The sequence below is a fragment of the Oncorhynchus masou genome, chromosome 9 (genome assembly GCF_036934945.1).
Source record: "Oncorhynchus masou masou isolate Uvic2021 chromosome 9, UVic_Omas_1.1, whole genome shotgun sequence".
Classification (NCBI taxonomy): Eukaryota; Metazoa; Chordata; class Actinopteri; order Salmoniformes; family Salmonidae; genus Oncorhynchus; species Oncorhynchus masou.
Window position 1 is genome coordinate 46,074,169 of NC_088220.1, and position 15,687 is coordinate 46,089,855.

The 15,687-nt window shown below is 43.6% G+C and overlaps 1 protein-coding gene across 3 annotated transcripts in view; it reads left to right on the forward strand.

Annotated features, from left to right (window-relative positions):
- Positions 1 to 15,687, forward strand: part of rsrc1 (arginine/serine-rich coiled-coil 1) — a 189,736-nt gene that overhangs the window by 169,102 nt on the left and 4,947 nt on the right. The window lies entirely within an intron of this gene.

Below are 15,687 nucleotides of genomic sequence, written 5' to 3' on the forward strand. Positions count from 1 at the left end.
TTTTAGCTATGGAGTGTGATGCTACACACTAATACCAGGGTTCAGGCCAGTCTGACTCTGTCAGATATAATGGCTGTGGTCGTCAAACCCAGTGCTCACACTCAAAAAAGTGAATGTATGTTTCATAATGAGAGCGATCAGATCTTTCCACAGTATTTCCCCACCACTAGCCCTCCTTGGTGAAGATTTAAAAAGGTGCAGATGAATCAGGTGTAGCGTGTGCATGTGTGTGGCAGAGAGAGATCAAAACCGGGGCTCATTAGACTGTTAATTCCCCTTCTTTTCACATGTGCAGTTGTTCAGAGGAGCAGGTGACAGAGGCTATAACATCATGCAGTCAATATGGAAATTAGTGTCAAATGCTTAATAACCTCAGCCATTCCCACGCACAGCCATGCCTGTTCAAAGGCATTGTGAATCCTGTGTGTGACTGCAGGATGTTATAAAGGCTAGTGTTGTTTTCCTGTGGTTTATATCTCATATGCTGATGGTATGACGGTAAGGTATTTGAGTCATATGAACCTCTGTCCCTATCATCACAAACTGCTGGCAGATTGGAAGATCATATATTTTAAGGAGAAGTTCAATAGCTTTTTAACCCATCTCATTAGAAGGAATATATACTATGGGCTTGCTCTTTTGGCATTAAAACGAAATAACTGTTTGTTTAATTATGCGGTGTGTACAATGGGTCACGGGTTGGGGTGTGTACCTATCTGTGTGTGTCTGTGTTCTGGAGTTAGATGGCGATTAAATATTCAGAGGGGTTGCTCCCCCTCTCCCCGACCCTGCTGCGGCCATTAACACATCATCACCATATAACTAGCTCTGTTGTCAATCACCAGCCCCATGCTAAAGAGGCAAATGTCTGGTCTTCATCTCTGGCCTGGCCGTAGAACAGAAAAAAGCGAAGTAACAAGGGAGTGACTGGGAGAGAAAATGGCCAAACCAACAGAGATGCATTTTCTTTTCACCTTCTCCTGGAGAGGAGAACATAGTACCCACATGAAGAAACGGTCGTACATTTAGTGTTCCCACGTTACACCTAGCTTGAATTAGTGCTGGTTAGTGGTTAGCCTTGCCTTCATCTCTGGTAGTAGGCCAATCTATCTCCATTCATTTGCAATGTTTGAATTCATATTTTGTTGAAGTCAAACGGTGTGATTCTGCCCCATTTTAATCATGTGTAACATCTTAATGTTTTCGCTAACCTACCCTTTTATTACACCGCACGTAAAAGTGGGCGTGCATACGGGCCACATGCGCTATCACGTCTTATAATAAATTATGGGCTCCGTATTCTAATTAAAAATAATAATTAGGCTGCTGGATAACAAACTCCTAATCTTCATGTGCCTCCATTTGTATCTTTGGTTGTAATAAAAATAAAAAAAATCAGGAAATGAGAGGAAAGTGAGAGTGAGATTGGACGGACGTTGGACGCTTTAATGTAATCTTCCTGCAAATCAAATTATTTGACCTCGAAAGCCTAACAATACAAACTCCTACCGGACTGCTGTTAAATATTTAGCATGCGCCCTGTCATGAATACAAATGGGGCGCAAATTAGAATCTACAGGCGTCTGACCCCCCTATCACACCCGGGGAGCACTGGGGCTCTTGCTGCTTTAAATGTTTTAATTACCGGGCGGGGAGGAGGATCCTGCTGCAGCAGCACTTGAAGGACAAGCAGAGATATTCAGCACCTGGTAAACATCGGTGTTCCTGTGTCGATTATCTCTCTGCATCAAGTGTAATGTGGGAGATGCGCTGATGATGAGACACGGTGAATAACGTCAACGAATTGTCATGCACTTGTCATTCGGCCTAATGCCATGTTGCTACTGTAGGCTATACATGGTAGATACATTTTCCTATGAGGCTCTTCTTCCCGTAATTTCTAGGGTATCTTCTTGATGCTTCGAGAAAGCATCCTGTAATTTCTATTGTGGCTTTGACAGAATATCATTCACAGTGATTTTGATGTAAGAAAATCTGGTTTGTATTAACCTGCTATCGATCCTGGGGTGGACTGATCACTTGTCGTTTAGCGGCAGTGCTTTGCGATGGATCACCTTATTTGGTTGTTAATATGTTCAATATCAATACAATAAGGTCTTGACCATGTTGAGGAATATTACACTGACAGTTCACCCGGTATGGCGTTTGTTTGGTTCTTGGATTAAAAAGGTGAATGAATACTGCCTTATTTGGAGTGGCCAATAATTTATGCATTTATAGGCTACAGTAGATGTAAACGTCGTAAATGCTGACTTTACAGAAACAACTGACTTTACAATATCGTCGTCCATGTAGGACTATTAGCCTACTTATTCCACCGACATTTTTGTCTCTCCTAAATGATGTTTGATTTGGAGTCGAATTGGTGTCCACCAGTCGATTCAACGTCCTTTTATTTTCTTCCCCCTCCCCATTCAGTTTTGCTGTTGGGCAACCCCGCATTGAAATTATTAGTTATGCCTGGCTTGTAAGCAGTTAATCAGAGTTATGGACCCTGGGGAAATACATTTGGCAGAAAATCAGTGTGAGAAGATTTAATTATCACGCGAGACCTTTTCCCTCAGCTGGCCCAGTGAACCCCAGAAACTCCCGCGCTGCTGCAGCCAAATGTGCGCGGACGCCAGCCTTCTCCCAATTTGTTCCCGCGCTCAGTGATAAGCCAAGCAATTACTGCTTTATTGATTTTTCATTACCGCAAATTTAAAGTTGATTTTTTTTCACTCTTTGAAAAGCCATGGTGGGTGATTAAGTGAGGCCCCTTTCTACCCCCTCCATCCTTCCCTCTGAGGTTCAGGGGAAAAGTGGATCCGCGTGGCAAATTCTAATAACCCCGGGTCGACCCCTGTTGTTGTCGGATAATGTGATGCCACACGGCTTTCTCAGTGTGGGACACCCGGGGACGCAACCAAACGTCAGTGCATGGAGGGGTATCAACCGAAATGTTTAACTTGCCCTGTGAAGCAAAGAAGGAAGCAGCCCGCCAATACCTTTAGTAGTGTCCTATTAGCCCACATTATCCAGATGTTGCGCGCGTGCCTCTGCTGTGCACAGCACAGGTCAAGTGGATGGGTGATTGACAGCACCCTTTCACCCGTGTTGATCACTAATCGTTTTACGGCTCACCCTTATCAATTACCCCGTTGTCTGTGGAGTGATGAACCTTCCTTCATATGTCACCAAAATCACAAGAAGAACATATTGATGTTGATACCGCATTCCTGTCACTGTTTTAGAAATGTATTCCTCTTTGTTGCTATCATTCAGACATTGAAAGTGATATCCTCTCAATTAAATAAATCTGATTTGTATAATATAATTAATATGATAATCAATTGTCATTGGTATTCCATATTTAGTTGCTGCCCAGTAAAAGTCCACAAGTACATTATATTTCAAAAGAATTTGAAATAATTGGCTAGGTCTCCCTTGTAATTAAGGTCTTTTGACTTCAACAGGATTTCTTGGAAAAATAAAGGTTTAAACACAGTACCCAATGACAGGGAAAAATCAAATTTATTGAAAATGAAATACAAAAATCTAATTTACATAAGATTTACACACAGTACCCAATGACAGGGAAAAATCTAATTTATTGAAAATGAAATACAAAAATCTAATTTACATAAGTATTCAAACTCCTGAGTCTTTCTGGGTCAGTCTCTAAGAGCTTTGCACACCTGGATTGTACAATATTTGCACATTATTATTTTTAAAATTCTTCAAACTCGCTAGACAGCCATTTTCAATTCTTGCCATAGATTCTCAAGCCATAACATTCAATGTCACCTTGGTAAGCAACTCCAGTGTATATTTGTCCTTGTGTTTTAGATTATTGTCCTGCTTAAAGGTGCATTTGTCTCCCAGTATCTGTTGGAAAGCAAACTGAGCCAGGTTTTCCTCTAGGATTTTGCCTGTGCTTAGCTCTATTCTGTTTCTTTTTATCCTAAAAAATGACAAGCATACCTATAACATTAACAAAATAATAGATCAACAAAAAATTATGCAGCCACCACCATGTGAAGAGTGATACTATATGAAGAATGGTACTCAGTGACGTGTTGTTGGATTTGACCCAAACATAATGCTTTGTATTCAGGACATGAAGTTCATATCTTTGCTGTGTTTTTGCAGTTTTCTTTAGTGCCTTAATGCAAACAGGATGCATGTTTTGGAATATTTTTATTCTGTACAGGCTTCCTTCTTTTCACTCTGTCCTTTCGTTTAGTATTGTGGAGTAACTACAATGTTGTCGATCCATCCTCAGTTTTCTCCTAAACAGCCGTTAAAATCTAACTGTTTTAAAGTTACCATTGGCATCATGGTGAGTACCCGGAGCGGTTTCCTTAATCTCTGGCAACTGAGTTAGGAACGATGCCTGTATCTTTGTAGTGACTAGGTGTATTGATACACCAAAGTGTAATTAATAACTTCACCATGGTAAAAGGGATATTCACGGTCTGCTTTTTCAAAATGTTGACCCATCTACCAATAGATGTTGACCCATCTACCCTTCTTTGTGAGGCATTGGAAAACCTCCCTGGTCCTTGTAGTTGAATCTATGTTTGAAATTCGCTGCTCGACTGAGGAACCTTAAAAAGATAATTGCATGTGTGGGGTACAGAGATTAAGTAGTCATTCAAAAATTATGTTAAGCACTATTATTGCACATAGAGTGAATCCATGCAACTTATTATGTGACTTGTTAAGCACATTTTTACACATGAAATTATATAGGCTTTCCATAACAAAGGGGCTGTTAAGACATTTCATCTTTTTATTTTTAATTCATTTGTAAAAAATAAATAATCTAAAAACATTATTCCACTTTGACGTTATGGGACAGTGTGTGTAGGCCAGTGACCCACAATCTCAATTTAATCCATTTTAAATTCAGGCTGTGACACAAAAAAGGGAAAAATTCAAGGGGTGTGAATACTTTCTGGAGGCACTGTGTGTATTGTGTGTGCCGTTATATGGAGCCCTAGATGATGGAGTGGTAGGGCCTGTCTGTGTCTGGACAGGGTCACACTCACATTGAGAAGTATGCAGGCGCAGGATGGCCAGGCTCTCTCACAAAAACACACACACGCTGCTGCTGCGGGAAATCTCCCTGGGTGGCAGCCAGCCATGTGGCCCTCTAAAGTTTTTATTGTCAGACAGAGTTCATAGACGAGCCTGGAGGCGGGTCTTGTTTTTCTACCCTGTATAAGAGTGTTTGTAAATGCGTGTAGATGCCATTGCTCCGGTCAGGTTTCAAGGTGGGAAAGGGGTTTCCTGGGACAGGGTTAAAGTGTGTGGGGTGTGTGTGGGCGGGGGGCTCATTTGCACCTCATCAAGATGTAACCGGTGGTCCCAGACAAGACTGAAGGGGCTGTGGGGGACTAGGACTGGGGGTGGTAGAGCAGACCACTTTGGCTGGGATAGGGTGACACTGGGTGACATGTAGAGGGGAAGGTTCACAGCCAGGACTTCGCAGGGCCAGGGCCCACCCCCAGACCTGGCTAGGGAGGGAGGGTGTGAATGAGTGACTGGGCTAATATGATGTGTTCTGTCACTCTTCTGTCAGTTTTCTCATCGAAAGCAGTGAGAATGGAACCTCAGTTTTATGGTTGTCATTCCATCCAGAGGTTGTTTCACTTTAGATATTGAAGAGTTTAATATTTTAAACTTATTTATTTTTAAATCTGAAATGAAAATGATTTACAAACGACTTGCACGCACACAAACAATCACACAGGCACATTAGTTAGTTGAGTATCATCTATATTCACAATAGGCTTAGGTTCACAATCCGGTTAGGTTGTTCAGGTAACAGTTTGGTCTAGTGGGACACGTACTTGCTTCGAATGACAATTGAACTCATCATTCCTAAAGCCCAGTTGCTTGAATGCGTCATGAGGTCAGTGTTTTTCTGTGTTTCTGTTTTAAGTCCTACTTCAATAAGGTAAAGTGCAGGGTGATGCCGGTAAGGTAATCAATTAAGCTTCTTATGTCTATTAGGCTAAGAGGGGTTGGGGGGGAGTGGCACATGTTTAATTACCAGCCCCCCACCCAGGACCCACACACACCCCTCATCATGGCCATGACCTTTCGCTAGTTGAGATGGTCCAAAGGAGATCCTGAATCTGGCTACGTAGAACCAGCTAGAGCCGCCTCAGGTTTGGAGAGGGAGGAAAATGGGTGAAAATAGAGAAAGGAAATCAATTATGGGGTGGGGGGGGGGGGGGTTAGATGTCAACAAGGCTGTAGGTCACCAGTGTTTGTGTGTGTGTGTGTGTGTTGTTTTCCTGGATTCTTGATTACATCATTTTCATTTTAAAGACCGTGCTCCAATTAAGTAATTAGTTGTCCAGGTGTTTCTTTAATTACCGGATCTGTTCTTAAGACATGCTGAGCAGACATGCTGACCAGACCAGGACGAGAGTGAAGAGCACTGCACCCCCCCAAATCACTCACTCTCTCACTCTCTCACTCTCTCACTCACACTTGCGTACACACACACACACGTTGACATACTCACACGCTAGCAGTGCACACTTACACACTCTTAGTGTTCAAATAACTTTATCAATTAAATATACTGGTAAATTGTATCTTATTTCTCATAAAGGATGTTACTCCATGTTTCGATTAAAACATGCATTTGAATCAGCCATTAACTTAAGCAAGATCATGTTTGAACATTACAATAAAATAATATTTTAGTATTGCACTCCCTCATAATGCACATGCACTAAAACCCTCTCATTCACATATAGAGAGGGTCTGGTCTTGAAGACGTCACGGTTCAGGCTGTGAAAGCTTCACATTTTAGTAGCACGCCGTGATACAGTACAGACACTGGCTGTCTGCTGACACCCTCACCTTATAGACACACACAGACAGGGAGTCACACAAACACACGGACACACACACACCTGTCTTTAGTTAACCCACAGTGCAGTCTGCACCCCTCACCCACATATCCCACCCTCCTTTTCACCCCATCTAACACCCACCCAGCTTGACAGTGCACTGGGCAGGGTAAGTGGACAGATCCGAAAACCCTCTTCCTTTCATGGTAAATAGAAGGCTTATGGCTTAAGTATTAGGGCTGCGTCTTAAATAACAACCTATTTCTATTTATTGCACTACCCATAGGCCTCTGTTCCTAAGAAGTACAACATAGGGCATGGTGTCATTTGGGACGCAGACCTGGGAGCACTGTAATGCGGTCTCTTGTGACTCTAGCACTGCCATTTGAATGTGTTGTGAAAATAGGACGTTTTGAATTTGTATTTGACATCTTTAATAACCTGATAAATATAGGTATTGCTGTCTGTCTCCTTGTGCTGTTTCTGTCTATTTGTACAGTCATGGCCATAAGTTTTGAGAATGACACAAATATTAATTTTCACAAAGTCTGCAGCCTCAGTTTGTATGATGGCAATTTGCATATACTCCAGAATGTTATGAAGAGTGATCAGATTAATTGCAATTAATTGCAAAGTCCCTCTTTGCCATGCAAATGAACTGAATCCCCCAAAAACATTTCCACTGCATTTCAGCCCTGCCACAAAAGGACCAGCTGACATGTCAGTGATTCTCTCGTTAACACAGGTGTGAGTGTTGACGAGGACAAGGCTGGAGATCACTCTGTCATGCTGATTGAGTTTGAATAACAGACTGGAAGCTTCAAAAGGACTGTGGTGCTTGGAATCATTGTTCTTCCTCTGTCAACCATGGTTACCTGCAAGGAAACGTGTGCTGTCATCATTGCTTTGCACAAAAAGGGCTTCACAGGCAAGGATATTGCTGCCAGTAAGATTGCACCTAAATCAATCATTTATCGGATCATCAAGAACTTCAAGGAGAGCAGGTCAATTGTTGTGAAGAAGGCTTCAGGGCACCCAAGAAAGTCCAGCAAGCACCAGGACCATCTCCTAAAGTTGATTCAGCTGCGGGGCACCACCAGTACAGAGCTTGTTCAGGAATGGCAGCAGGCAGGTGTGAGTCATCTGCACGCACAGTGAGGCAAAGACTTTTGGGGGATGGCCTGGTGTCAAGAAGGGCAGCAAAGAAGCCACTTCTCTCCAGGAAAAACATCAGGGACAGACTGATATTCTGCAAAAGCTACAGGGATTGGACTGCTGAGGACTGGGGTAAAGTCATTTTCCCCTTTCCGATTGTTTGGGGCATCTGGAAAAAAGCTTGTCCGGAGAAGACAGGTGAGCGCTACCATCAGTCCTGTGTCATGCTAACAGTAAAGCCTCCTGGGACCATTCATGTGTGGAGTTGCTTCTTAGCAAAGGGAGTGGGCTCACTCACAATTACTTCCTCAATGGTAGGGAGGCGAGCAGGCCAGAGGTGGATGAACGCAGTGCCCTTGCTTGGGTGTAGGGCCTGATCAGAGCCTGGAGGTACTGCGGTGCCGTTCCCCTCACAGCTCCGTAGGCAAGCACCATGGTCTTGTAGCGGATGCGAGCTTCAACTGGAAGCCAGTGGAGAGAGCGGAGGAGCGGGGTGACGTGAGAGAACTTGGGAAGGTTGAACACCAGACGGGCTGCGGCGTTCTGGATGAGTTGTAGGGGTTTAATGGCACAGGCAGGGAGCCCAGCCAACAGCGAGTTGCAGTAATCCAGACGGGAGATGACAAGTGCCTGGATTAGGACCTGCGCCGCTTCCTGTGTGAGGCAGGGTCGTACTCTGCGGATGTTGTAGAGCATGAACCTACAGGAACGGGCCACCGCCATGATGTTGGTTGAGAACGACAGGGTGTTGTCCAGGATCACGCCAAGGTTCTTAGCGCTCTGGGAGGAGGACACAATGGAGTTGTCAACCGTGATGGCGAGATCATGGAACGGGCAGTCCTTCCCCGGGAGGAAGAGCAGCTCCGTCTTGCCGAGGTATTGTAATGCAATAATTTCCACAGTATTTAGCAATGTTTTATCAACTGATGCTGGATTGCCATAGTAATGTAGAATGTTCATTCAAATAATACTAACTCAACAAATCACAGCACAGATTGAAGGGTACAGTTCCTGCTTTTACTTCCTGGCATGGGTACCCTCAAAATGGCTGCTAGTACACCCATCATGCCACCATTGACTTGAATGGAGACGCCTTTAATATTAATTCTTATTTCTATGCAAAAGAGTGAGTGTGAAAATGTGTGTGTGTGCGACATGGCATCATTCTTTATCTATCTGATCCCAAGGTCTATAGCCATAACAGACTGCAGACAGGTGTGGAGTGTCACCCCACTGATTATAGGGGTTGATTGAGGAGAGAGAGGGATGATGGGAAATTAGAAATAGAGATGTTGGAGGAGATAGGAGGGGCTGGGCGTGTGGCGGCGGTGTCTGCCTGTCATTAGGCTCTGTGTTAGGGTAATTCATTCATTATTGGTCCCTTTATTGAGTGAAGAGTGGAGATGATGCTTATCTCTCTAGGAGACATCGGCGAGGCCAGGACGCACAAGGTGTCTGTCCTCAGCTACTCTGACTAGGACACTGGCTGTCAATATGGGGTCACGTACTCAGGAAAAATTCTGGGCCAGAGGTCATCCATCCAACCTTCATCTATCTCTCCGTCTGTCCAACCTTCAACCATCTGTACATCCATCCATCATAAACCCTACTGAAAATGTAGGCTACACATAAAAAACATTGAAAAGACGAGATTGCTATTAATACAATGTCATTTAAACACATTTGTGCTTCAGGTTAAACTCAGGGCTCAGGAGAGGGCTGTCATAGTATTTCTGTTGCTGTTCAGTTTGAAGTATTGTGATACTTTAGGTGAGCATTTAGAGTGAGCATTGGGTTTAGTATAGAGGGATCCCCTGAGTTGCTAGTGGGGCTCCCAGATTTACACAGAGGTCGGTGGTCATGATTGGTGTATGTGGGACATTAGTGTTGTGACAAGCAACTTCAGGGATCACACTGAAAATGACAGTGATCAAGGAGAGGGTCCACCCAGGGCAATTGACACAGTGATAAGGATGTTAGGATCATGGGAGCTCGGCACACGTCGCTTACATATTGATAGGACGTGTATGTTTTGAGGAGGAGGGGATGCTTGGTTGATAAGGAGCTGTGTGTGTGTGTGTGTGTGTGGTCTCATGGGGACCCTGCGATGCGGCTGTGGCAGCATCATTATAACAGCTCGGGCCACCTGCTGTGGTACTGGGCGGTCCCCTCCCTCCCTTGGACATCTGGCCCAGGCTGCCACTGTGTCTCCCTGGTGTGACCCCCAAAACCCCCAGCCACAGGGGCCAGCATGACGTGTTAGCATGCATAGCACAGCAGCACTGTAGATCACAACATTTCAACATAACACATCACAGAGCAGAATGTAACATCACACAACAGCACCCCGCGGCAGCATGCTCTGTCACAACACAACAGTTCAACGTAACAGCACAGCTTGGCAACGTAAGACAACTTGTCAGACAACACAGCAAAACAGTACACATCACATGAGAGCATATAACAACACAACCAAACAAATCCGATCACAGTACAGCTCAACATAGCACATATCACAGCTCAACACAACACAATAGCTGTCTTATTATTTCTCCCCCCTGAGTTGGGTTATCAAGTGTATGGGTGATCCCTCTACAGCTTTGTATCACTCTATTATGGGACAGCTTGCACACACACCCCTCTTTTTCCAATGATGGTTCTTGGAATGCAATGATAGTCAAATAATCTCTATGTGGTTCATATAATGATGGGTTGAGTCAACTTGCACTGGTTTTTATATGCTGTTATTTACCCATCTGATGTTATTTTCTTTGTGTTACTCTTTCTGTTTCTCTTCCATTTCTCTTGCTTACCACTGCCTTTTTTCCTTGCTCTCTCTCTCGCTTTCTCTATCCAACTCCCTCTCCTCCCCTCATTGAGATCTCATTTGTCAAGGCCGGGAGCAGCAGACAGGCAGCAGGGTATTAGTTATGCAAATATTGACGTGCCGCTTTGGCCTGGTAGCTATCAATTGAAATCAGCAAATCGATGGGCCTAATAGCTCCTCATTACGCACTTGATGCATTTTCAGGGCTAGCATCAGAAGTTGTCAGCGCGCCGTAATCAATGCAGTCCAGAACTATTACCTGACCAACGGGCCAGACACATTTTTAATAACCCAGCCTTTGTTTCTGTTTTTGCTTTTTCTCTGGACAGCGATGGGTTTTAAGATTTACTGAGTCATCTGTGAGGAGATAAATACCTGCAGGTAGCACTCACGTGTGCGTGTGTACACACACATTACTAACACACACACACACAATGGCTTTGGTTTACACTGATGAAAAGCTAAGCTAAATCACTGGGGGTTCACTTTGGGGGACACTCCCAAACAGACAGGGCCAGATGGGTAGATTAAAAATGTGTCTTTTAAGGGTGAATGCTGGTTAATGGATTTTAAGATTCTATTGAATTGATATGTATCCTCATGCATATACTCAGAGTTCAGGCAGATATATGAAAATTGTACAGTTGGCCTGGTTTTGCTCCGCTGTTGCTTTATTTCAATAATCGGACATTTGGGTTGAACGTGGATTTTTGGGTTAGTGATAACTTGGATGTTTTCGGACTGAGAAGATCAGTGTTCATCCAATTTGGTTTGGATGTAATCCCAGACCCAGTCATGTATTAAACAACATGTTTAGGCCTCAAGAAGGAACACTTTGATGCGTAAGTAAGTGCTACAGTATTTCAGTGTATAGCTAGCTCAATGCCCCCTAGCGCTGAATGAAATGAACCGTTTGATGCCAAGTGAACCGTGTGTTCAGTGTACTTAGCTTGGCACGAGGTTGCGCAAACAACAAGAGCAACCCACAGGTAGGCCAAGACCCACAGGGGATCCACCAATAGGAACATAGCTGCTCCGGTTGCTCTGTTACCCTGGCGTACCGGTAAGGAAGATGGTAAACAGAGGTGAGTAAAAGTGTGTGTACAGTATCTGTGTATGTCTCTCTGTGTGCATGTGCATGACTGTGTGTGTACATCTGCGCGTGTGTGTTGTGGCAGGGATAAATCATTGGAGGCGAAGGTTATTGGAAATGCAGGGAGATGAAAGACTGAAGAAGCCAGTAATTGCCTTAAAGATCAGACTACAAAGCATTACTTTAGATTTTACTAGGCCAAGCCGGCAACAAAAGAGCGGGTAATTTATGAGCTCAGTGTAAAAGAATAGCATAATTGCATTAAAAATGTATGATAATGAGCCCTAAAATGGGGAAGGTGGTTATTATGAAAGTTTGTATTCATCTTCCGCAGCTTGACTGATGGCTAGTGGCTTGATTAATGCCTTAATTTCTATCAATTAGCGAGCAACAAAAAAAAATCGAATGCGAGGCGATTCCCCTAAATTGAGCATTGAATTACATATTTTACTGCAGTGATATGAGGGGGGGGGGGTAGGGGACTCTGGAACCCACTGGAGCCGGGACACTGATGAGGGAGGTTGTGTGTTTCTGTCTGGCTGTCTTTTGCCATATGTACTGCACATGCAATTTCTTTAATGGTGTTTGTGTTAATGCAGTGTTATTTTATGAAACAACAGGGGTCTTGCTCTGGACCAACAGGACCACGTAGGATCATTCCCTGTGGTAGCGCCAGCCATCCCAACCGAAGCCAGCTCTACTCTGTCCAACTACATCCGCCATGTCAACAGTAGTCACATTTTTTTGCCGTTTTAACCCGCTCACATTTTTTATTTCTTCTTTTTATGTCACCATTAGGGTGGTCTTTGCTTGTCTTACCGCAAATTTAAAATAAAAAAAATATTTTTTAATTTTACTAGGCAAGTCAGTTAAGAACAAATACTTATTTTCAATGATGGCCTAGGAACAGTGGGTTAACTGCCTGTTCAGGGGCAGAATGACAGATTTGTACCTTGTCAGCTCGGGGATTCGAACTTGCAACCTTTCGGTTACTAGTCCAACGCTCTAACCACTAGGCCCCGGCAGGGTAGCCTTTTTGAATGTAGTTTTAATTTGTGACCGACCTCGACACAACGTACAGTTCATTTCTCTTATTTATTTGCTCGGGCAAAATGAGTGCCGTCGTAATTTAGCTTGCGAGGTATGTGCTCAATTACTGGAATTAATCATTAGCAGCAATATATTCTGCTCTCGCTGTTACTGATTGACACAAGGCTTGACAAACGGTCTGGCACTGTAAAAATCTGGAGTAAAACAGCGCTATCCTCTGTTTGGATTCTGTCACTGCAGCAGAAACGACATCTTGCTCTCCCTCTCTCTCTCTTTCCCTCTCTGACACACGCACACACACACACACACACTTTCTGTCCCGGATGGCTCAGGAAATCTGCTTTCTTTCATTGGTGTTACTGATTTTCTCTCCTCTCCACCTTCTTAATCAATGAAGTAGACAAACAGCTATTTTGAGGGCACAATACGCTATTGATTCCAGGTTGCTCATCAGGATGCTGTTGGACCAATTTTGGTAATGAGTTTGCAAGTGTTTTCTGCCCGTCCTACACACTTAACACACACACATGCACATACACACACAGCCTAAGAGGCAGATCAATCACTAACCATTATTAAGCTCATTATAACCAGTGAAGACAAGGATGAAAAATGTAAGGACTCTCAATATGGTCTAGTTTATTGTTCATTCTGGTTTGACACCCCCAACAGGTCACTCATAATGGTCATAAAACCATTTAAAGGCCTACTTCACTGTGTACAGCCATTTTTGGATGGATAACTGTATGGAGAATCATACTGCAGTTGAATGAAAATATTGAGCCGTCGTTAACGTGCTGTACATTGAAGGCATTCATTCTAGTCTTTTCCTGTCTCTTTATGTCCCCCTCTCGCTTCTCTCTGTCTTTCTCTCATCGCCGACAGACGAGTCCTGCCAGTAATGTGGGGACAATGGAGTCGTGCCGCTAAATTAATTAGCCGGATAATGTGTCAATATTTAATATTAACTTTGACCTCCCTGCTCTCCACTCCGCTGCTCGGCCTGCGCGGGTATTGATTTTTGTCTGGTCTGTATCTGGTCCCGGCCTTCTCTCTCAAAGTCCATTATTTTTAATTTTTCAATGAAATACATATCTTTCCCCACTGACATCTGTCAAACCGCATATGGAAGTCATTTTATCTACCAATAATGTGTTTGTCAAAAAGTATGAGGTTTTAATGGATTCCGTGGTCCTCGTCCATCCACTCTGTCACCTGCTCGAAGGGCTGTCATTGATATATCTGGGCAGATAGGGTGGGAGGGGGCTACGGTGTGTGTGTCCTTTATGAAGACTCTTACCTCAGAGTGCGAAGGGTGAATTCATCGATCACTGATTGAATAAACGGGATTCATGGTTGACCAGTTGACGGATTTGTCTCTCCTTCAAACTTGGACACACACATACGCACACAATACTCCTGATGATGCTGTGGCTGTCATGTGAAGGACAGGCCAGTCTTCAGGAGGATATTGGGCCGGCGCTCCCGTTCTCCATCTTGCTGCACATTCATGGTAATAACTATTTTTGGAGACGCCACATCTATATTTCTTGCTCTTCTTCTCGTCACATAAGACATACTGTCATGGATGGAAGGCTTAATTCCAGTTGTCAGTCAGTTGTCCAATTATCCCAGTAAATATAAATGGAAACAAAGTTTGTTTGAATAACATTATGTCCTCCTATTTTGTTACTTTTACCTCACTGTGTGTGTGTGTGTGCACGCGTGCATGTCTGCAGTGTGGACTGAGGCAAAAATTGAGAAGTGTGTGTGTGTTGCTGTGCCGCTCACATTTACCAAATGAAAACCAGAACAAATATGAATCTATTCATTAAACACGCGCCCCAGAAAGATCTGTTGTCACAATTTCTCTGTGACAGTTAATGGTTGCATTTAATTCCTGTCATTAGCTCAAAATGGTGCGTCTTCGGTGTGAGTGTGTGTATTTGTCTGTGTTCTTGTGCGCACTCGATTTTACGCATCTGTGTTTTTCATTGTGAGCCATTACAGCCCACACCTGTTCATTGAAACTCTTTAATTTCCCTACCAGGTACTGTAGTCACAGCTTCTGTTATTGAAGCATATGCAGACTCACTGGAGGTCTCTCTCTGTGCACCTCTCTCTTCTACATGGAACTCAGACAGGAGTGTCTCTCAGATTGACAGCTAGATAGATGGAAGTGTGCAGGGGAGGATGAAAGGATAGGTAAGCGAGGGATGAATATTGACTGATTGGTGGAGAGATTGACAGGCGAAAGAAGAAAAGTATTGTTCAGACTCTTACAGCTCCTACCTTTTCAGACACACGTTCATAAATCAAAAATGTGCCTTCCGCCTACGTCTTTTTAATTTGATGCGTACCATTTTGATTTATTTAGATTTTTTCACACTTTAAATAGTTTCATTGTAAGAGAATCGGCTGTGCTCACTGAGATACTGAGACTTAAAGGGGGAATCAACAGTTGAAACAATAACATAGCGGACACCCCACCTCTGTTTTGGTAAACAGCTGAGGGATGAGCCTGGTGAAATGAAACTACTCATAATTTCATAGACAGGGCTTTTGAGGCAATGACTGATCATCCAATATATCACAATTATAGTTTTCCTAAATATACTGTGATCCTCAGGTACATCCCAAATGCACTACTTTTGGCCCATAGGGCTCTGGTCAAAGTAGTGCACAAT